The sequence below is a fragment of the Notolepis coatsorum genome (assembly GCF_963971535.1).
Source record: "Notolepis coatsorum genome assembly, chromosome: 9".
Classification (NCBI taxonomy): Eukaryota; Metazoa; Chordata; class Actinopteri; order Aulopiformes; family Paralepididae; genus Notolepis; species Notolepis coatsorum.
This window is the reverse complement of record NC_140173.1, coordinates 18,422,012-18,446,534: the sequence shown is the minus strand read 5'-3', so window position 1 is coordinate 18,446,534 and position 24,523 is coordinate 18,422,012. Positions and strand designations below refer to the sequence as shown.

Sequence of the window (24,523 nt, the reverse complement as noted above, 5' to 3'; positions counted from 1 at the left end):
CTTGTACAGCCATTTCTGAAGGAAAGAATATGATATTCTAAATGTCCACCATAAACATCACTCAGCTCTGCAGAACAGTCCCTGTGTCTCTTACTGAGGCTGCAGCTCCTGCTGGCAGAACATTCCTTTAACCCTTTCACTGCGACAATACAGGTTAACCCTTTCACTACCAAGTGGTTAACCCTTTCACTGTGACAATCCAGGTTAACCCTTTCACTGCCACACAACAAAGGTGTTAACCCTTTCATAACCACTAGACGGTTAACCCTTTCACTAAACAGTCTGTAGTGTGGTAGTGAAAGGTTAACCTTCTGTAGTGTGGTAGTGAAAGATAAGATAAGATATTCCTTTATTGTTCATAGTTAAAGACAGTAGAGATTGAGTACTTTATTATATAAAGATGATGAGTTAGTGTGTTGTGTTCATTCATAGTTAAAGACAGTAGAGGTTGAGTACTTTATTATCTAAAGATGGTAAGTTAGAGTGTTGTGTTTGTTCATAGTTAGACATTAGAGGTTGAGTAAATATCTAGAGATAAGTTAGATGTCAATGTTTTGGTTTGATTGTTGGTTATTACCTAATGCTAACGTTAGCAGATAGATGCGAGAACGTTAGCAGATAGACACGAGAGCCTAGGTAACGTTAAAGCTTGTAGTTGTAGAATAGACACAGAGGTAACGTTAGCATTAACGTTAGCAGAATAGACACAACGAGAGTCTCGTTAATGTTGTTATCACAGTGCTCGTTAATGTTGTTATCACAGCGCGGCGTTTCCAATAGGGCTGGGCGATATAACGATAACGATAAATATCGCGATATATTTTAATAATCGATATCGAATATCGAAATAAAAAAAAAATCGAAAAATCGTTTTCTGACCTGCAACAGGGCAGTTTTAAAACCAGAGACAGTGGACAGACTTGTCTTTCTTGCCTGCAACTTAAAGTAATGGCTTTGCTTGTCCAAATGACAATACTGACCAAATTGAGATTTATTTTTCTCTTGTCCATTTATTTTGTTTGCTTTCTAATTTAAAATACAGTTTGAAACCGTCTGTACACAGTAGGCTATGTGTGCTAGCAGAACTAGACTCCAGTCACGAGTCACGGTGCACATGTGCGGTGGTTTGTCCACCAAAAAAGCGCCAAAAGATCGAAAATAAACTAGCAGAGCCAGAACTGTTCAACTCCCCTGGAGCCACAGCCAGCAGAGAAGCCGATTTACTTTCGCTTTTAAACCAGCTGCAGCCTGAGAACTGGAGTGTGAGGGGATGTAACACTAAAGATGGCGGCAATGACATAGAATTGCTGCAAAATAAACATACATAAATTATGTTGTTAAAAAAAAAAAAAAAAAAAAATTATACTTTATTATAATTATAATTATCGATATCGATAAATATGATAACATTATCATATCGTTATCGCAATATGATTTTTTTCCATATCACCCAGCCCTAGTTTCCAATATTATAAATACGGAACAGCTGTTCTGCAAGGAAGTTACGGAGAGCTGTAGAGCGTCAGATAACCCCCTTATCTGACGCTCTACAGCTCTCCGTAACTTCCTTGCAGAACAGCGTAATAGCGTAGGGTCAGCGGCCAATCAGAGCAACCCGGAAACTAAACTGCGTTGTAGAAAGCATACACGCTTCCAGTCCCCTCTGCTGTCTCTCTCTATCGCTCTGAACAGGGTTTTAGGCTTTTAGCTTGTTGTTAGCTTATGCTAACGTAACGTTAAATCCGGTCTTAAACACGACGTGGTCATAAAGGAATGGCGAGGATTGCAAAGCATGTTATATGCATTTGACCCGTTGCGGAATAAAACAGCAGGGATTTGTTTTGGGTGGCGAAATAAGCACACTATCCTTGCTCTGTTTCAATGTGCGTGTTCCAGACGCTACTGCTGCTACTGAGACGCTACTGCTGTGTGCTGTGGAGCGGAGCGGATATGAGTCACGACTAGGGATGTCCGATATTATCGGCCTACCGATATTATCGGCCGATATCGGCATTAAAATGTGATATCGGAAAATATCGGTTTTCAATTTCTCTTTTCTTTTTTTTTTCATTTCTATAGAAATGATGTCCGATATTATCGGCCTACCGATATTACTCTACTCTTCAAAATATTAGGATATCACATAGAGATGTTCCGATACCATTTTTCCCTTTCCGATCCGATTCCGATACCTAAGCTTTGGGTATCGGCCGATACCGATATTTATCCGATACCAGTGCATAAAAAAAATAAAAATAAATTATATAAATTATACTTTTTCTTTTTTTTTAAGATACTGTTATACTGTTTTTTTAGTAATAACTAGAACGTATGGTATTTATTCAACAGGTGATTGTATAGATTTGTATTAGTATCATTAATCAATGAGTATGGGCTGCAGCACTGCAGATATACCCTACTCCAATGATCCACACGGACATTAAACGGTGTTGCACTCGCTACTCAGTGGCTCTGCAGATATACCCTATTCAGTCTGTAAGCTAGTGGCAGATAGAACGTTCATGTTGTGATTTTTGATGCAAAATAAATATTCAACATTCTCTTTTGAAACTCCGCCTCAGACTCTTATCCTTTGGCACTTGCTGTACTTTGCTTGCAGGTCTGCAGCCATTATTGCTGGATTATGAGTAGCACCAACTTTAGACACGGTAACGTTATCAAGCTAAGCTAACTGACCTAGCTCGTCTTCCCGCATTGACATTTGATAACGTTAGTAATAGTCAGCTAACGCTAGTCCGTAGCTACTTAACTTAAATACAATTCACAGTGGGTGCATTATTGTTGATAGACGGTCACGGACAGTGTTAGGTCCTGGAGAAAGGACAGGCGATCATCTGATTTGATGTAACGTTAAAGCGGATGTTGGTCCAACTAGCTATCTTTCCAGCTAATGCTATCATAACACCAGCCAAACACATCCCGATTCCCGTCCGAGCTCCCCGTCACACCGCACTGTCGGGGACAATGGAATTTAGGAAAGTGTATCTGCTGTTAAAATGACACAGCATCACACTTTAAAACATGTTCATTTTATAATCCTCACTCTCCGCAGGACTCGGCAGGAGATAAATTACATCATGGGATCGGAGGCTAGAATTTACGTGTACTCGCCGATACCGATACCAGCATTTTAGGCAGTATCGGCGGCATTTCCGATACTGGTATCGGTATCGGAACAACTCTAATATCACATATTAACCCTTTAATCGCCACGGACGACTTAACACGTCATTCTCCGCCATGCGTAATCTGCCAATGACGTCTTACAGCGTCTTTGAGATCAATATTTAAAAAATCTGTCATGGCAATCATATTTCACCCACGGAGACTTGAGACTTGCTGTTGATCTCGTCTCAACTCTCCAACAGTTCAAGACCGCCAAACCGGAAGTGACACGCCGGAAGTGGTGCTCACCCATATTTTGTCCGGCCACTCGCTATCGCTAGCGGGACTCCAGCTCAACACACTGGATAGCGATCCGTTGCCAATAACTCGATAAACAACATGATTTGGACGTATATAGCATTATACAACCTGGAAATGGATCGCATATAACAACATCCCATAATAGCGATATTTCTGCTCCACGCTGATCACCCAACGGTCAGAGGAAGCTGCGGTGAGTTTCAGCGTGTTTGATTATTATTAAACATACACACTGCTCTGATCAACATATCACCCATACTAAATAAATGATTTAACGTCGGCCACGGACTTATAAACCTTATAAACTTGACCGTATTTTAGTATGAATACGTGAATGAAAAAGTAGAACGTTGCTACATCCTAAACGATAGATACTTGACGTTGAATGGGCCATAGTAATGTCAATTTAGCAATACAATTTAAAAAGTTATAGCCCTGCAAAGAAGGGGAATATCTCTAGACAAATAGAGCTGGCAGAGGACGGTATAAAGATGGATATAAGCGTGGCAGAGAAAGGGTTAACATGAAAGAGGGAACTATTCTGGACTGGGTTGGGCTGAACTGGGCAGTGAAAGATGCTGGGCTGGAGTGGGTTGGGCAGGGAAAGTTGGGCTGGTCTAGGTTGGACTGGGTTGGGCTGGACTGGGCTGGGCAGTGAAAGAACCAAGCATTTCACTGTAATGTAATCCAATCCACTTTATTTATAAAGCACATTTAAAAACAACAAAGTTGACTAAAGTGCTGTACAAGTCCACAACATAAGATAAAACATACAACATAAACATTTTTAATAAAAACACAATAAAAACAGTACAATGTGTCACATAAAAAGGCAGGTCTCAAAACTGTTTAAAAACCGAAAGCCAGAGCAAATAGATGTGTCTTGAGGCGTGATTTGAACACCTGCAGAGTGGGGGCCTGCCTAACATGCAGTGGCAGCTCATTCCAGAGCTTTGGGGCTGCCACAGCGAAAGCACGGTCCCCCCTAAGCTTCAGCCTGGAGTTTGGAACGGCCAAGAGGAGCTGGTCAGAGGACCTGAAGGACCTTGGGGGAACATAGGGTTCCAGCAGGTCCGAGAGGTACCCTGGTGCCAAGCCGTTCAAACATTTAAAAGCAAACAGTAAAACCTTAAAATCTATTCTAAAACGCACAGGAAGCCAGTGGAGGGCAGCCAGCACAGGGGAAATGTGCTCCCGCTTTCGTGTTCCCGTCAGCAGACGGGCAGCGGCGTTCTTAACCAGCTGCAAACGAGAGAGGGAGGCCTGACTGACGCCAACGTATAGGGCATTGCAGTAATCAAGGCGAGAGGTCATAAAAGCATGGATGAATGAATGAATGAAAACTTTATTTAACAGATTGCAGAATGGGTACAATACAATACGGCTCAATACACACAATTGTTAAGGGGATGCAGACCAGAGAAAGACGTTTGTCTTGTTTACATCAGTCTCAAAAACAGAACGGGATAAAAAAGGTTTGACATTGGACAGCCTCCCGAGTTGGAAAAAAACTCTTTCCCACCACAGCGTTGATCTGCTTGTCCAATTTTAGGTCACAATCAAACTTCACCCCTAGGTTGGTGACAGTTGGCTTCACAAAAAGCCCAAGGGGGCCCAAGTCATCGGGAGGAGACACATGCCCATTGCTGGGACCAAACACCATGACCTCTGTTTTACTGTCATTGAGACAGACAATTTGATGCCAGCCATGCCTTAACATCATCAAGGCATGCTAATAATGGTTTTTACCGGGTCCTTGATATAATTAAACATATTCCAACTATTGTGGAGCGCTATCCGTCTGCACATGCAGTCATTGTGCATGTGGGAGTAAATGACGTCAGATGCAGACCAGACGTCACGCATTGCGCGTGATTGTACAGAATTTCTGTCTCTTTTCACGCGTCATGCAGATTGAGACCATGTCCCGCATGATTGGTTGTCATCCGCGCTAACACCCCCCCCCCCCAGCCAATGTGAAGAACCTCTATGCGTCGCGTAACGTTACTAGTATCTGAGTGACCGCGAGTGACACCGCATCCTGGGCATCCAGGCGACATGACAACAAGTCCCAATGCTGTTGCGCGTGGAGGATCCGTTTTACAAGCCTGGCGAACGAACCCAGGCAACTAGGCAAGGGATACACACGCGCTATGGATCAGATCAGTTCCACGCGTTGCTGTTACAGTATCTCCGCTGCTCAGCACGAGAGAATAGCGCTTGATCCAAGTTTGAAAATGGGAACGCAATCCCAAAGGGTTTAGATTGAAAACGAATGATAACAATAAATAAGATGCGAGTAGCCGTTCACGTAACCGGTAACCACCCCCCGCACAAATCAGTGCAGGTGGAAGATAATTGTATTCTGTACTTTATTATTGTGCCATTACTGTTCCTGCTCTCATCACTGCAGTGCCAGTGTGAATCCCTGGACTTGCGAGTTGTTTTGGTGAGTTACTTTTGTTAGTCAAAAGTCAAAGTCAGCTTTATTGTCACCTCTCGTAATGTGCAAGATATACAGAGAAATGTTATTGCATTTCCTCCTTCCCACAGTCAGTGTATATAAAGAACAAGATCTAATATAAACAAAGTAACATATATAGTACACTATAAACATAAAGTAACATAGTACACTATAAACATAAAGTAACATAATGGACAGTATACAGGACTATAAACAATGTAGACAGTAGCTAAAAAAAAAAGAGAATGTATGAGTGAATGTAAACAATGTCCCACATTGTCCCTCACAAACATACCCTTTGTCCCACATTTGGTTTATTGGGATCTGGTCACCATAATCGCGAGACAAACTCACCAAAGACTATGCAGTCCTAGTGTAATTCCCTCTTATGCACTGATGACAGCAACACGTTATTTATAGTACTGGTGGGATTTCTTTCAAATCCGGACGATGAGAACTGTGAAACACATACATTGAAATACAATAAATCACAGATCAAACATTAACAACATACATCCATCTTATTTCTACTTGTGTCTTAGTGTCACATGTCGTTTGCAATATTGTTAAACAAATTAACTTAACCTACAAAACACAGTAAGTCCTTCTGTAATAATAACTCACTTAGCAAACATTTAGTTAGCACTTTAGCTACATGGCTTGGGCCTACACATAGCTAACAACCACAACACCAACACCTACCTTACTGCTGCTGCAATAAGAGAGGAAATTGTGGAGACTGGATCATCTTCTTGACGTTATGAACTCTTTACAAGAAGACTGTGACTGAAGCTATCTCTTTACAAGAAGACTGTGACTGAAACTATCTCTTTACAAGAAGAAGTGAAACGATGTCTTAAATCCGCGGAGATTTTGACGCGTGTGCGTCGGCATAAAACGTCCCCGGACACTGTGGGCTTCAACCATTCGTTCCGCCATTAAACTGCAGCATTTAGGTAGGAACCAAAAACTGGTAGGAACCAAAACTTAAACTGAACACTGTACTGAACACCGAGTAGCAACAATTGTAAATCTTGGCAAGGTTTGCATTCTTTCTGGTCTAATTCCCAGCCTCAGAGGGAGCTCTGAGTCTTTTAACCGTATCTACAGTGCTGATAGATGGCTTCATCCCAATCATAAGGGAATTACAGTCATGGCGAACAACCTTGCATGCCACATTTCCACCCTTGTAGAATGACGCTATGACTCCTCCGTTCTGGGTGCAGAATCCACATCCCTCTGCAGACATCTCCCACAGCACTCTCATCTGATTGATTGATTGATTGATTGATTGATTGATTGATTGATTGATTGATTGATTGATTGATTGATTGATTGATTGAAAAAACTTTATTAACAGATTGCAGAATGGGTACAGTACAGTACAGCTCAAAACATACAATTGTTAAGGGGATGCAGACCAGAGAAAGACTTTCGTCTTGTTTACATCAGGGTCCCCCATTTTCAATTAATCGTAACATATATGACATACATGACATACAGATAGACAGTACTGCTACATCTATACATTTATGACATACCAGATTTGCAAATACAGTACTGTTTGTGATACGAAAAAAGTCCAGAAAAGAGAGTATATACATTTGACGTAGAAACTGTACATTGGAGGAGGTTGGGTGGGGGGGGGGACTGTACATTGGAGGTGGTTGGGTGGGTGGGGGGGGGGGGGGGGGGGGGGGTTGGGTAGGAGGGGTGGGTGGGGAACACTGTACAACTGTACAAGCAAAACTGTACATTGGTAATTTACTGTACATTGGAGGGGGTTGTGTTAGGACATTTACAGGGGCCAGTTTCGAATAGCAGTTTCCTGTAGGTGTTCTTTGAGAGTGTTTTTGAAAGTGGGTAGTGATTCACATTCCTTTACAGCTTTGGGTAGGGCGTTCCACATTGATGTGGCATAATTGCGAAACGTGTTTAGTCCCTTGTTTGAGCCGAATCTGGGTTTAACATGATCTGACCATGTCCAGCTCCACCACCAGGCCTAGTCTAGGCTACAGCTCCACCACCAGGCCTAGTCCAGGCTACAGCAGCAGCTCCACCACCAGGCCTAGTCCAGGCTACAGCTCCACCACCAGGCCTAGTCCAGGCTACAGCAGCAGCTCCACCACCAGGCCTAGTCCAGGCTACAGCAGCAGCTCCACCACCAGGCCTAGTCCAGGCTACAGCAGCAGCTCCACCACCAGGCCTAGTCCAGGCTACAGCAGCAGCTCCACCACCAGGCCTAGTCCAGGCTACAGCAGCAGCTCCACCACCAGGCCTAGTCCAGGCTACAGCAGCAGCTCCACCACCAGGCCTAGTCCAGGCTACAGCAGCAGCTCCACCACCAGGCCTAGTCCAGGCTACAGCAGCTGCACCACCAGGCCTAGTCCAGGCTACAGCAGCAGCTCCACCACCAGGCCTAGTCCAGGCTACAGCAGCAGCTCCACCACCAGGCCTAGTCCAGGCTACAGCAGCAGCTCCACCACTAGGCCTAGTCCAGGCTACAGCAGCAGCTCCACCACTAGGCCTAGTCCAGGCTACAGCAGCTCCACCACCAGGCCTAGTCCAGGCTACAGCAGCTCCACCACCAGGCCTAGTCCAGGCTACAGCAGCAACTCGAGCCAAGAAGAAGTCTTCAGGCCGAAAGGACTTCACTTCATGCACCTGAATGTGAGGAGCTTACCACCAAAGATCGATGAGATTCGTCTGCTGGCTTATAAAACAAAGGTGGGAGTTATTTGTTTTACAGAGACCTGGCTTGATCCCAGTATCCGTGATTAAGAAATGGAAAAACCCAATTACTCTGTAGTCAGAAAGGATCGCAGTCGTAACGGAGGGGGGGTCTGTGCTTTTGTGAGAAATGATATTAATTTTACTGTCAGGACAGACCTGGTTGATAAAGTTGAAGTTGTGCTGCTGGACATTCACCTGACCTTTGCTTGATTTAACTTTAACTGGTACGATGGCAAGCTTGCAATCTTGATCACCGGCCCCAGTAAGGCCACTGGTATGGATTTCGACTAGAGTTCTGTCCACTGCTCTGTCTGAGTTGCTCCTGCCTTTCTCTGCATCTCCATTCTCCTTAGAGTGGAAGTGAAGCAAGCTGGGGTGTCGTGAGCCACATGTCCTGCAAGACAGACGTTCCCTGCACTCTCTGCTGATGTGCCCAGTGCACAAGCATCCAAAGCAAACTCCATTCTCCTTCAGGAACTCCATCTTCTCGCTGTGAGCTCTCCTCTCCAATAGAGTACACGACTCCAGTGTGTGTCCACCCTTTTTGCAGAAAAGGCAAGCCTCCTCATATCCTTCCTTAATTCTGTTTTCCCAATGAGCATCTCTTTCAATTGTGGGGAACGTTGTGGCAAAACTACTCCCTCTAGCCTGAAGTCGAGGCACAGGTCTAGCTTTGCCACTTTCCCTGAAATCCCCCATCATTGGAGCATCTTGTATGTCTCCAAATACAGGGTCTGTAGCGATTTTCACTTCACGCTCAACAAAAGTCACAATATCAGTAAACATAACACGTTTGCCATGTCTTTCCTGGATGTTACATGCTTCTGTTCGCCACTTGTCCCTCAGCTTGTAGGGCAACTTCTTGATGACAGCAAGCATGTTTGCAGATGTGTTCAGGTCACATAGGTTATACACGTTTTTCATGGCATTGCAGCATCCGCGTAAAAATAGGCTGTATGCTTGTAAGGCTTTCCCATCCTCTGACTTAATAGCTGGCCATGCAAAGATTTTGTCCATGTAAGCGGATGCTATGACGTGCTCATTTCCAAAGTGTTCCTGGAGTAAAGCCTTCGCCGTAGCATTTCCAGTGCCATCAGTCATGTGTTGACAACTTCTGACTAGTTGTTTAGGCTGCCCCCTGGTGCATTGCTCAAAATAGTGCAGGCAATCAACAACATTGTCAGTCCTCCTTTCTATGGTCTGTTCAAAGGACTGCATAAAGCCATGGTACTGCAGAGGGTCACCTTCAAATGGTTGGATGTCTCTTTTAGGCAGTGAAGCAATGCATTGCTGATGCACCAACATGGAAGTGATGTCGTTTTGTTTTTGCATAATAGACATCATGTTGTTCTGTTCACTGCTGTTGTTCCTGGAAACAGATTGTATATGTCTCTATACAAAGATAATGGAGGCCCTGTAGCCTTTGGGACCGTGCTCTGTCTCTGTGTGAGCGCTGGGTACTCTGTAGCATTTGAGATCATAGTCTGGGGCCGTGCGAGTGCTGAGGGCTTCTGGAGGTATTTGGCTCCATCAGGTTGCCTTTGCTTTGGCCTTGTGCCTCCAACATATGCAGTGTTAAGACAATGTCTACATTTATGTTTGTTTTATATTGTATATTATTTATATATACAATGTGGGAAGGGTTAATTTTTCCTAATACATTTTAAGGGGTATGATTTATGACAAGATGGCCGCCAACCCTGAGCTGCTGTGATGGGAGTTGATTGCTGCAGGGGGTAATGAGCAGCAATGCAATTCAGGTGTGAATGCCATCTTGGAGTGGAGAGGCAGAGAGAAAAAAAAATTGTGCAGGGGAAGGTATGTTGGTATGTATGTTTGTAGTTGTGTAATTGTCCATTTAAATCACTATAATTTGTACCCGTGGAGGGCTGGGTTGGTGGCAATTTTGTGGGAATCATTCCAATTAATGAATGTTTGGGTGTAACTAGATAGGAGGGGATGCCACTTGGCAAGTTGTTTTGTGTACTTTGGGTTGGATCTGGTCCATTGTGATCAAGTAACAATTGTTTGGTTAAATGAAATTCAAACATAATTGATTTGGTCTGTTTAAATTTAAAGTAAAATGTATTTGGAAGGTTGGTAAATTAATTTGGTTAAATTGAAATGCAAACAAATTGATTTGGCCTGTAAAATAGCCTAAAAAATATTAAATGTGTTTGGAAGGAAAAATAATCATATACTGAAAATACTACAAATTGAAGGAAGTGTATTTGATTATTTGGCATGAACTTGTTATTTGTGGAGTGGCTAATTGTTGTGTTTTTTTTTAAAGGTTTTCAACCTACTCTCGATGATGCTACTTTTGATGATGCTACATTCAATGATGCTACCTTCAACATGATTTCAATGACTACAACATGTTTGGAATGATGATGTGTTGGACCATGAGAAGTCATTCAAATCTGCAAAATTGGAGTCGAGTTGTCCCAGCGTCCTCTGTTGACGTTTCAAGCCGTTTTTCAAGTTTGGGCAGCACTGGTACCAAAGGGGGGAAAAACCACATAACTTGACAGTTGAAAACCATGAGGAGCAGCCTGGATCTGAGGATAAAGGGCTTCAGACGGCCAGAGAAAAGTTGTTGATGCAGAGGGAGAAGCTGTGCATGTCCCAGAGGTCAAGATGGCAGAAGAGGTTCTGGGGAAGAAGGTTCAGCAGCTCAAAAGAGAGAGAACCACTGCAAGAAACAGCTTCACCAGACAGGCCAACTTCATCATCAGAGGGGCAAGCAGCATGGTTGAAGCAGAGTTAAAGGGGGAGTTCACCAAACTCTCTGACTGCTTAAGAGAGGTTTTTGCAACCAATGATGACTACAGAATTGGACTGCTGGCTGACATGAAGGAAGAGGAAGGAGCAGTTCTCACAGAGCCACAAGAGGGCGACATTGAGAGGGCTGCCAAAGGAACTCAAGCTACATTTGAAGAGATAAGAGACATTGTCCAAGATAACCTGTGGTCCAGCCAGGTATGGCCAAAGTGAGCTCACAGATGCAGTCCTGGAAGCAGAAAAGACATGTGAGCAAGCGGAGAGCTTACCTGTTCAAAGTGCCAACCTGGAGGGCTACGAGGTGCACCTGGCTCTCTTGGAGAAGCGGATAGGGGAGGCCCTCAGAGTCATGTCAACGTGTGAGAGATGGATCCCCTCGACAGAAAAGGGGGACCTAGATGGCAGAGTCAAGGCCCTGAAAGCAATCAACAACCAGCTGGAGCTAAGGAAAGCTGAATTTGTCACTGTACAACGGATTGAGATGCAGGCGGTATCCGCAGCCACACTGATCACAAGATGCAGCTAGAGGGCGAGGCTAATCACTGATTAAATAGCTATGTACAGTACATAGGACTATAGATTGAAATGATAGCTTCGTGCACCCATTGATTGATTGAAAATTGTATTAACAGATTGCAGAATGGGTACAATTACAGTACGGCTCAATACACACAATTGTTAAGGGGATGCAGACCAGAGAAAGCCTTTCGTCTTGTTTACATCAGGGTCCCCCATTTTCAATTCATAATGACATTTATGACATACAGATAGACAGTACTGTTGCATCCAGACATTTATGACATACCAGATCTACAAATATACAGTACTGTTTAAGAGTACAATGCCGGGCGTTGGAAACTCTGATTAATAGACGGGTAGGTGCATTTTGACATGTACATGGGTACCTTGGTCGTGTAGTGTATCTTGTAGACCAGGCCCATTGCAAGTTGCTGTACTCTGACAACCTAGGATGGCTTAGAGTAGACGACAAAGTGGGCAGGGGTGAGGTGGGTTCTAGGAGTCAGGTTAAGCAGTAGTCTGACCAGTTTGTTTTGTGATGTTTGTAATCTTGTTTTTAGTGCCTTTTGAGGTGATTTGGTACCATGAGGTGGAAGCATAGTCGTAGTACCCTTGAATGAGTGCTCCTGTTAGTCTTCAGGGTATTCTTGTTTACCAGAGAGGAGATCCGGTACAAGAATCGAGTTCGTTGGTTGACTTTTTTTATTACATTGGATGCCATTTTGTCACAGGAAAGATTAGCCTCTAGGATGGAACCCAGGTAGGTAATTTCATCTTTCCTTGTGACAATATTGTCACCCACTGTAACCGAGAAGCCGTCGGTCTTGCTGAGTTTGTTATTTGAACCGAAGAGAATGGACTCTGTTTTGCCCATGTGTAATGATAGTTTGTTGTCGGTGAGCCATATGCAGATTTTGCCTAGTTCTGAGCTGAGGGCTTTTTCAACCTGTAACTTGTTCTTGTCAGAGACCAGCAGGGCTGAGTCGTCCGCAAACAGGAACAAGTTGCAGTCACAAGCTGACGACATGTCATTTGCATAAATTATGAATAGTAGCGGTCCTAGTATGCTTCCTTGTGGAACACTTGAAAAGAATAAAGAGAACAGGTCCCCAAACACAGTTTTCAGTATATTAAATAGAAACCCCATGTACTTTTTTAGAAGAACACACACATGCGAGACACAGGAACACTCACACACACATGCACTGATGAAATGTCTCTGCACTTTTCCCATCCCGTCGTCCTTCCCCCCAAGGGCAGCCGGGAGCAGACATGGGCTGTGGCGTGGGCCGCGCCCGGGGACCAATCCCAAGTGCTCCTGTCCATCTTCGTCAGGGACGCGACAGCGTTAGCGATCTGTTCTGCATGTTTTTTCCTTTGGGTTTATCTTATCTGGAGGGGAAACCCTTGCGAGCACGGGGACAACATGCAAACTCCATATAGAAAGGCCCGGGAGATACCCCACCTGGGTACCTGGCAACCTGGTCACCAAGCGGGAATTAAACCCAGGACCTTCTAGCTGTGAGGCGACAGTGTTTTTTCATGACATGTTTGCCCACAATCACCAAATTCATAATTACCCCACACGTAGTTCCTGTTTGCTTAGACCACCCCGTTTCCGCACTTCCCAATCTCAGTTTTGTTTGCTCTACCGAGGGTCAAAGTTGTGGAACTCTTTGCCTCCACATATTTTGGAATTTACTTTTCTGAAATTCAAAAGAGCACTGAAATCTCATCTGACCTAGAGCACCAATATTTCCCACATGGACTTCATTTACAAACTGTGGTCTGATGGCTTGTTGTATTTTGTTATTGTACTTTAGTTTTATTATATATTCTTCCTGTCATTAGTTGTTTTCTCTATACCAGAAATCTTATGGCATGGGTGCCTGCTTCGGTGTCTATGTAGACCTGCTTGTGTGTGTTTGTTTGTTGGGGGGGGGATTTTATCTTGATATAATGTAATTTTGCTTCCTAGTGAATGCCACATGCAAGCCCCTAGAGGGTTTTTAGGCAATTCTCCTACACATCCCTTGTGGATTATATTGTATTATATATGTAATTGTTTTTATATGTGTAAATAAACAAACAAACAAACAAACAAACAAGTGTTAACCACTAACCATGCTGCCCAAAAATTATTTTCCCATACTAAGTAGTATACTCAACAGGAAACCCATGTACTTATACTAAGTAGTATACTCAACAGGAACCCCAAGTTTCATTAATAGTTGTCATACAGAAGTACAGAATACTTTCATACAAAATGCTTCTTACTGTTACGCTCCAGAGACTGTGCTAGACAAGATAGTATCAAATAACATAGTATAGCATGTAATTTAGAAGTAGAAAATGAGGTCACAGTGTTCAGTATAGACATATGTACAATGTTCGATGCAGAATAGACGTAACTGAGTTACCATATAATATACAATACTATGCAGTGTACTAATGTACAATACTATATAGTGCAAAGCAGAAATGGGATGAGGTACAATTTAGGTACAATTTACAGTAAGGTGTACGAGTTGTAGTGCAAATCCTTTATCAATAAATATAAAGTGTGGGGAGTGGGTGCTACAGTGTGTTTGTTTAAAGTGAGTGTGTGCTATAAAGTGTGTGGAGTGGGTGCTACAGTGTGTTTGTTTAAAGTGAGTGTGTGCGTGTGGATGTGTGTGCTATGTGCGTTTGATGGTTGTTGTTGTGTAGTGTTCATTTCATTCATTTACATCAGGGTCCCCCATTTTCAATTCATCATAACATAATGACATACATGACATACATATAGACAGTACTGCTACATCCAGACATTTATGGCGTGCTAGGCGCAAGATGGTTGCCTTAAGTAATGAAGCCGTCTGGTCAGCCCTGAGTAAAACACGGACTGGGAGGTCATGCAGGACAGAGCCTGAGACATGAGAACATGATGGACGAGTGCAAACCCAGAAAGGAGCTCTTCTTCTTTTCCTGTCCATATACAAAGCTATTCAGCTTATATAACGTCCAGCCAGTGCTTGGTACATGGCTGTCCCTTGATGTTGTAGAGTGCTAGGTCCTTTGCTGTGCAGGGTCCACCTAACAGAGGACATGGAAGGAGGTGCTCCATGGTCTGGGGTTGTGCCACAGTCGCATGTGGTTGGGCCACTAAGATAGCCCCATCTGCTTGGGGCTTCCCTGGAACGGCCAACACCTGGAAAGGAGCTAAGCAGCTATGTGGCGTGTGGCCGGGACTACACACAATATCGGACCTTAACACGAAACCCAACAGCACAGCTAACATTGCTGCCTCCCTACCGGATGAGCTGAACAGCTTTTACGCCCATTTTGAACGGTACCACCAACCTTCCAGGGGAAGCCCCCACCACTCATTAACCCCTCCCACAGTGTACAATGAACGGTTCATGAGATATGAAAGGGGCAGGGCTTATTGCAATGGTCAATAATTAATTCATAAATATTTGTAATGTATATCAATGACAATAGGTTCACTATGGCATGTCTATATATTGTTAACAGGTGCCAGAGAGCTGATTACCAGCGAACCTGTGTAATATCACCCTCTTGTGGTGAAAAGCTGTAACTTCATACTGAATATGCATTTCAATGATTGAAATGAATTAACCTAAAAAACTTGTCCAAAACTGCCCTATTGTGAGGTTAGCAACAGACAGAGATAGACAGGTGGACAGAACCGACCTGATGGAGATAATAATTATATTATATATAGTGTAGGAACTAAACCAACATTCATCTCTATGTGGGGGAATGGTAGTCCAACAACCAGTAAAGTAGCAACAGAGAATGAGACATTTGTTTTAAATTAAACCATTTTTCTGCCTAGGTTACGTCTCTAAACTCTTACTGACAAATCACTTCCCGTTCCTTATATTACGGGGAGAGGGGCTAATAGGTTAAACCCACAACATTAAGATATTTCTCACAAATTAATAATATAGCCATAATATATATAATATAGCCATCGGTAATATGAACAAAAACAAAATCTTTATATTAAATCAAATTAGATTAGTGTAAATATTTCAATTCAATAATGTAAATGAGAATAAATGAATATAAAATCTTCATGAACACAAAATTACTATTCTACATTTCCTATCCCTAATTGTTACCGTGGAACAATTATCAATGAATGATAATATTGCAGCCACATTCTACAACATTGATACATACAACATAATATATAATATATACAGTAATAACATTATGGAAGTCAGTTTCTTTTTTTAAATTGAAGTCCAGGTCCAATGTGATGTGTCAGTCTTTCAACATTGAACACTGAAGTCTTCCTGGGATCAGAGCTTCAAGCACGTGACCCACCAGTTCTGTGGTGAAACAGGCTCTGAGGTTTTGTCAGATGCTCTCTGGCGCCACCAGTTATCGTTTATTGTTGGTTATTAAAAGGATCCCCATTGATTGATTGATTGATTGAAAACTTTATTAACAGATTGCAGAATGGGTACAATACAGTACAGCTCAATACACACAATTGTTAAGGGGATGCAGACCAGAGAAAGACTTTAGTCTTGTTTACATCAGGGTCCCCCATTTTCAATTCATCTGGACATATATGACATACATGACATACAGATAGTCAGTACTGCTACATCTATACATTTATGACATATCAGATTTGCAAATACAGTACTGTTTGTGATACAGAAGGAGTCAGGAAAAGGGAGTATATACATTTGACGTAGAAACTGTACATTGGAGGAGGTTGGGTGGGGGGGGGGTTGGGTACACTGGGATATTGACAACCATACTGGGTAATCTACATTGGAGGTGGTTGGGGGGGGGGGGCACACTGTATATACAAGCAAAACTGTACATTGAGGGGGGGGGGGAGACACTGTACAAACAAACAAAATTGTACATTGGACTATTGACAAAACCATACTAGGTAAATGACTGTACATTGGAGGGGGTTGGGTTAGGATATTTACAGGGGCCAGTGTTGAATTACAGTCTCCCGTAGGTGTCCCTTGAGAGAGGTTTTGAAAGTGGGTAGTGATCCACATTCCTTTACAGCTTTGGGTAGGGCGTTCCACATTGATGTCACAGCCCATTAGCTGTCACCGAAGTGGCGAGCTAGTCTTCCTGGGGTCCACACAGAAAGACAACAGAAAACAAAACATAACAACATGAGATACATTTGACAATCACAATTAACAATGATAATCTAAAAACAGTAAAACATTGTAGACATCATTATCAACATCAGAATATTTTGCTCAGATATTTAAGTAGTGCATCCTCAGGTGGTATTTGAAAGACACTTTACTATTCAATTTACTTATGTTCAGTGGGCAGTTATTCCAATGATTGATGGCACAATAAACAACAGTCCTCTTTAAAGCATTTGATTTTGGACGTGGTAACATAATCTGTCCATCATCAGCTGACCTAGTAAAATAAGAATGAACCTGACTGCATCTGACAATTTGTTTGTATAAGAAAACAAACAGTTATTGAAGGAATACACTGTTGCTGTCACACCTCAGTCTTCTGACTGATACCTTGAACTACTTATGAGTGAAGCCCACTAGGACACGACATAACTGCAGTAGAGATGTCCGCTGTCACTCCAATACAATGGAGCTAAATGGCACCGGGTTTGTGCCAAAATAATACATTTGAAAAACTCAACATTAATGTCTAGAGCTTTTTATTTCATTTAGCAACTATTTTCTGTAGAGTATTCCACTTTTAACTTAAGTAAAATATCATGTCCTAATGGCTACACAGCATTTTAAATTATAACACTCATAATGAATGAGTCAAAACAAGCATATGAGATATATTTTATTGACTGAATCAAAAAAGGAGGTACAGAATCTTTGTGTTTGATATGAATGAAGATAAACGGAAATCAATCACAAAACAAAAATAAGTCCTAAGGATTCCTATTGTGTATACTACTTAGTATAAGTACATGGGGTTCCTATTGGGTATACTGCTTAGTATAAGTACATGGCCTATTGGGTATACTGCTTAGTATAAGTACATGGGGTTCCTATTGGGTATACTACTTAGTATAAGTACATGGGGTTCCTATTGTGTATACTACTTAGTATAAGTACATGGGGTTCCTATTGGGTATACTACTTAGTACAAGTACATGGGGTTCCTATTGGGTATACTACTTAGTATAAGTACATGGGGTTCCTATTGTGTATACTACTTAGTATAAGTACATGGGGTTCCTGTTGAGTATACTACTTAGTATAGAAACAGAATTTTTGGGCGGCACAGTGATGTAGGGGTTAACACTGTCGCCTCACAGCTAGAAGGTCCTGGGTTCAATTCCCGCTTGGGGACCAGGTTGCCGCGTTGCCAGGTAACCAGGTGGGGTATCTCCAGGGCCTTTCTGTGGAGTTTGCATGTTCTCCCCGTGCTCGCAAGGGTTTCCCCTCTAGATAAGATAAACCCAAAGGAAAAACATGCAGAACAGATCGCTAACGCTGTTGCGTCCCTGACGAAGATGGACAGGAGCACTTGGATTGGTCCCGGGGCGCGGCCCACGCCACAGCCCATGTCTGCCCTTGGTGGGAAGGATGACGGGATGGGAAAAGTGCAGAGACATTTCATCAGTGCATGCGTGTGTGAGTGTTCCTATGTGTCGCCCATCTCGCATGTGTGCATGTTCTTCTTCTAAAAAGGTACATGGGGTTTCTATTTTATTTTTATTTTTTTTAACTTTTTCCCCCTCCTTTTTCCTCCGCTTTTCTCCCATCCCAATGTTAGTCGTTATGCCAATTCCCAATCCCCTTCCTGGTCGCTGCGCACTTACCCCCCACAGTCGGTCTGGGAGAGTGGAGGCTATCACCTGCTTCCTCCGACACACGTCTAGCCAATCAACCGCTTCTTTTCACCTGGCAGCGCGGACTCTCACTGAGAGGGTGTAACGTGTGGAAGGATCACACTACCCCCCCTTAGATCCTATCCGCGCTGAGCAGGCGCCCCGACCGAACTGTAGGAGTCGCTGTTTACAACGACCCGGACCCACCCCGCCAGCTTTCGTACCCTCTAATACAGCCAATTGTATTAGTGTGAACGGCCAGCCAAGCTGGTAACAACGCCTGAGCTGTGAGCTGGATTCGAACAGGCGAATCCAGCGTCTCCGGTGTTGGTGACGAACGCAATCTCCGCTACGCCACCTGACCGCCCTGGGGTTTCTATTTAATATACTGCAAACTGTGTTTGGGGACCGGTTCTCTTTATTCTTTTCAAGTCTACTCTCAGCTTAAACGGAACTAAATGGTTTCTTTCCTGTATGAGTTCTAGTGTGTATCTTCATATTTCCGTTATGCCTGAACGCTTTCCCACAAACTGAACAGCTAAATTGTTTCTCTCCAGTATGAATTCTCATGTGTAACTTCAGATCTCCCGTCGTACTGAACCCTTCCCCACAAACGGAACAATTAAATGGTTTCTCTCCGGTATGAGTTCTTGTGTGTCTCTTCAGACACACCTTCCTATTGAATCCTTTTCCACAAACTGAACAACTAAATGGTTTCTCTCCAGTATGACCTCTTGTGTGTATCATCATAGTTTCTTTATGCCTGAATGCTTTCCCACAAACTGAACAGCTAAATTGTTTCTCTCCAGTATGAATTCTCATGTGTAACTTCAGATCTCCCTTCCTACTGAACCCTTTCCCACAAACGGAACAACTAAATGGTTTCTCTCCAGTGTGAGTTCTCATGTGTGTCTTCAGATGTGTTTGCCGACTGAACCCTTTCCCACAAACTGAACAACTAAATGGTTTCTCTCCAGTGTGAGTTCTAATGTGGTTCTTCAGATCTCCCGTCGTACTGAACCCTTTCCCACAAACGGAACAATTAAATGGTTTCTCTCCGGTATGAGTTCTTGTGTGTCTCTTCAGACACACATTCCTATTGAATCCTTTTCCACAAACTGAACAACTAAATGGTTTCTCTCCAGTATGACCTCTTGTGTGTATCATCATAGTTTCTTTATGCCTGAACCCTTTCCCACAAACTGAACAACTAAATGGTTTCACTCCAGTATGAATCATCATGTGTGTCTTCAGACTTCCCTTTGTACTGAACCCTTTCCCACAAACTGAACAAACAAATGGTTTCTCTCTAGTATTATGAGTTATCATGTGTCTCTTCAGATTTCCCTTTGTACTGAACCCTTGCCCACAAACTGAACAAACAAATGGTTTCTCTCCAGTATGAATTTGCATGTGTGTCTTCAGACGCGTTTGCCGACTGAACCCTTTCCCACAAACTGAACAAACAAATGGTTTCACTCCGGTATGATTTTCTATTTGCATATTCAGATCCCTCTTCTTGCTGAACCCAGACCTGTTAGACAAGGTTTGTATTTTCTGTGTCTTCTTTTGTTTTACTGCCATCAAACCTGGACCTCCACTCTCCTTCCATTCATCACCGTCATCAGTCTCAGCTCCAGAACTGTCATCATCACTGTCATCAGTCTCAGGTCCAGAACAGTCTGAAGAGAGAGGCTGGCTATCTCTAGTTGGTTCTAAATCACCAGCTGGATCCAAGTTACTGGCTAGTTCTGCTACTCCACAGTCCTCTCCTTCAGGTTCTGTTTTCATGTGTTCAGTTGAGGTGCTGGGTAAAGAGTATGCTTCTCTGTTTTTCTCCCTTTGGGTTTGAAGAGGCTGGAAGGACAGAGCGTTCTCGTGACCATCTTCACATTTCACTGGGTCTACTGTGATCTTGGAGAGATCAGCTTCTTCCAGCCCTTGATCTAGTTCATCTTTAATCTGCTCTGGGTCCCGGTTTTGGCTGAGTTGTGAGGACAGAGTGTTCTCACCTTCATTCTCACATTTCATAGGTTGTAAGGTCATCTTGGAGCCATCAGCCTCCTCTAGATCTTGACACAGTTCCTCCTGTTCCTCTTTAATCTGGAGGAGCTCTGTGTCCTGGGTTTGGCTGAGCTGTGAGGACTGAGGTTTCTCTTCATTATGTTCACTCTTCACAGAGACGGGAAGCTCCTCTCCCTCCTGACTGATCCACAGTTCCTCCTGTTCCTCTTTAATCTGGAGGGGCTCTGTGTCCTGGGTTTGGCTGAGCTGTGAGGACTGAGGTTTCTCTTCATCATCTTCACTCTTCACAGGGACAGGGTTGAAAGTGAACTTGATGATATCAGCCTCCTCCAGACCTTGAAGCTCCTCTCCCTCCTGACTGATCCAGAGTTCCTCCTGTTCCTCTTTAATCTGTAGGCGCTCTGGCTCCTCCTGGACCAGACTGGGGCTCCTCTCCTGCTGCTCAGGGGGAACCTCCTCTTCACAGACAAACAGCTGTAAGGCCATGGAGTCTAGAAAGAAGGGCATACAATCATTTAAATGTAATTTGTTGTAACCATTGCTTTTGAAAGTAACAAAGGCTCAGGCCAATATTTCACACTACACTCTTAAGAGGAAAGTAAGAACACGCTGAACCAATATATAGGGATGCACAGATCCTATACACAATACCGCTATCAGGCTGATACTAGCTACATGTGATCAGTATCGACTACAGGTGGTCTGATCCATTACCACGTTGTCATAAAGCATCCTCCTCCTGTAGGAGAAAATGTAGTTTCCATACCATAAGATCATAATTATATAATTACTATTGATCTACAAATCAGTGATATTAACACATTGGGCGCCAAAAACGCTTTCCAGCGTTATTGCCCGCCATGCGTTGATCGCTGTACAGCGTTTTTTAGATCAATATTAAATTTTTTCACCATGGCATTCATAATTCATCCACCCACCCCTGGTGCTGCAGCTGGACCCTAAATGGAACTGCAACGGCTCAATACCGCCGCCTGGTGGATGGTCGGGCGAGTTACACTCTTGCCAAAACCGGATGTTGTCATCGGTGCGTCGAGGAAATTCCTCCGGCAGTCACATCTCGCTACGGGACTCCTGACAAACACTATAGTACATATGGATTGCTGCCATAACGCAATAATCGATATGATTTCTGCGTTTATTGCGATCATACAAACCGGAAATGGATATAGGCGATCGGCGTCGAATAATTGGGATCTTTCTCCTCCAGTATCATTGGCGCATGGTAAGAGGACACTAACGTTATTTTTAACCAGATTTGTTTGCAATCAGTCTGATCAATATATCCACCCAACCTACATAAAGCCGTCACTGACGATCAAGGAATTATAAACGACCCCCCCCCTCCCCCTTTCCTCCACGCATGATGAAGCATAATGTATACCGATCATATACATTTGAATGTCTTAATATAGCGTGTATGGGAAAGAAACGCCAATCGATAATCTATAATATGCGTCAGGGCCTATAACTAGCGTTTTTGGAATTACAGCAGAAAAAATTTAAAACATACTTATATTCTAGAAGGTATTAACACAACAATGTATGAATAAAAAAGTATAACGTTCCCACATCCGGAACGATAGATAATCGATGTTGAATGGGCCATAGTAATGTCAATATAGCAATACAATTTAAAAAGTTATAGCCTGGCAGACTGGCTATATTGATGGATATAACCTATGGCGGGGAATGTGTTAAGGTTGTGTAAGGACACTGTCTTTCCTTCGAGCTCTGTAACACATTAACGTTGACAGACCTCTGTGGGAAGGTTTGTGTTTATCTTCATCAAACAATATTGAAGGTAGAATGTGTACAAAAGCAGGACATGATAACATAACCCAGAACATTAACACTTTCTGTGCCAGCCCTTGTACCCATCAAAGTACCCTCTCTGCCAGCGCTGTAAGTCTATGGAGATGTTTACCTTCTTTGCAGGGCTATAACTTTTAAAATTGTATTGCTATATTGACATTACTATGGCCCATTCAACATCGATTATCTATCATTCAGGATGTGGGAACGTTATACTTTTTCATTCATACATTGTTGTGTTAATACCTTCTAGAATATAAGTATGTTTTTAATCTTTTCTGCTGTAATTCCAAAAACGCTAGTTATAGGCCCAAACGCATTATATAGATTATCGATTGCCGTTTCCCCCCCATACACGCTACACCAAAAAACTCAAATGTATATGATCGGTATACATTATGCCTCATCATGCGCAGAGGAAAGGGGGGGGGGGGGGGGGGCAGGGCTCCAGACTAACTTTTTTCACCACCGTCCCAGAACCGTCCCGAAATACAGTTTTAACCGTCCCAAAGTGAATGTAAACCGTCCCAATTTTTTTTATATATATATAATATATCAACGTCAATTTGATCATATGGGGACATATTTTGTGCTGATAATGGCACAGAGGGTGAGACCAACTGTGTACCGTACCTTTTGATTATTGTAAGCACAAAGATAATAAGCAGCTATAACTAGAACGTGTCGATAACTATATACAGTTCCAATAATAATAATAGATCAAATTTATATAGCGCCTTTCATAGAACCCAAGGTCGCTTCACAACCAGGACAAAAAATAGGGCTAGGGAAATAGGGGGGAAAAAGGGGATGAGGGAATGTTAGGGATAATGGATAATGGACCTAATCTAATCTAAACTAACTGATGGGGAAAAGCCTTGGTCAAGAGGTGTGTTTTTAGAGCAGTTTTGAAGGTGTCCAGGGTTGGGGCGTTGTGGATAACATTACACTTCTGTTATTTAAATGTGTCCTTACGTTAGAGTCAGGGGTTGTATTGTTGGATGCAGTTCCCTGTTGGTCATTGTGTGTCTGTTCTCCATCTTCTTCTGCTGTGTTTATCCTCTTCAAATAGCGCAGCATATTTGCGGTGCTCTCTTCACAGAGGATGCCAGTATAGCGTTTTTTTTATTTTTATAACATTCTGATATTTTCGCGGTTCTTGTATAGTGGTCTCGTGCGACTGTCAACTATAATAAATATGGGCTGTTTTAAATTGTGTGAATAGTTGTTGTGAGTGCTCGCACTATGTTTCAATATAATCCATTTTACCATTCATTCATTCATTATAAACACAGATGTAAGGTGTCCACCGCGCGTCCACCGTGTCCACCGTGCTTTTTTAATAAGCTCCGGCCAAAATGCATGGTGACGTGTTGACCAATTTCGGAGGGGGATCCCAATGATATATCAATAAAAACGTACCGTCAATTCATGTCCAAGGGATTATGTTCACGCACACAGCAAGTATCACCAGTTCCTGGCATTTTTTTTACTTCTTTCTTTTTCGATGTCGAGATAAATTTGGGGCTGCTGCAGCGCGACCTGTGGTTTGCTGATCAGAATGGTGGGCGGGAGCTTGATGCTGGATTAGCGTATCGCTGCGTTGGGAGGTGGAGATAGTCATTGGATTCGGCAAATCACGCAACGTTTAGACTTCAGTGAACCCCACATGATAATGTTGCCGTCTCTCTGTCAACTAAGTCGGCACGAGACACGCACCGCTTGACAGCAATATGTGCGCGCACTGACAGTCGGCTAATTGACATTTCATGTGAAAAAAAAAAATCCTCTTCGTCCCGTTTGTGTCCCGGCAATGATTTCTGTTCGTCCCAAATCAATATTTGATCGTCCCCGGGACGACGGGACATCGTTAGTCTCGAGCCCTGGGGGGGGGGGGG

General features: G+C 43.0%; 1 long non-coding RNA gene across 2 annotated transcripts in view; it reads right to left on the bottom strand.

Moving 5' to 3' along the window:
• Nucleotides 1–17,864: 17,864 nt before the first annotated feature.
• The window catches only part of LOC311234199, a 49,080-nt gene continuing 42,421 nt past the window's right edge, over nt 17,865–24,523 (bottom strand). For both annotated transcript variants that reach the window (XR_014620074.1, XR_014620075.1), the window contains exon 3: nt 17,865–21,283. This is a non-coding gene — a long non-coding RNA (uncharacterized lncRNA). The remainder of the gene's footprint in view (nt 21,284–24,523) is intronic.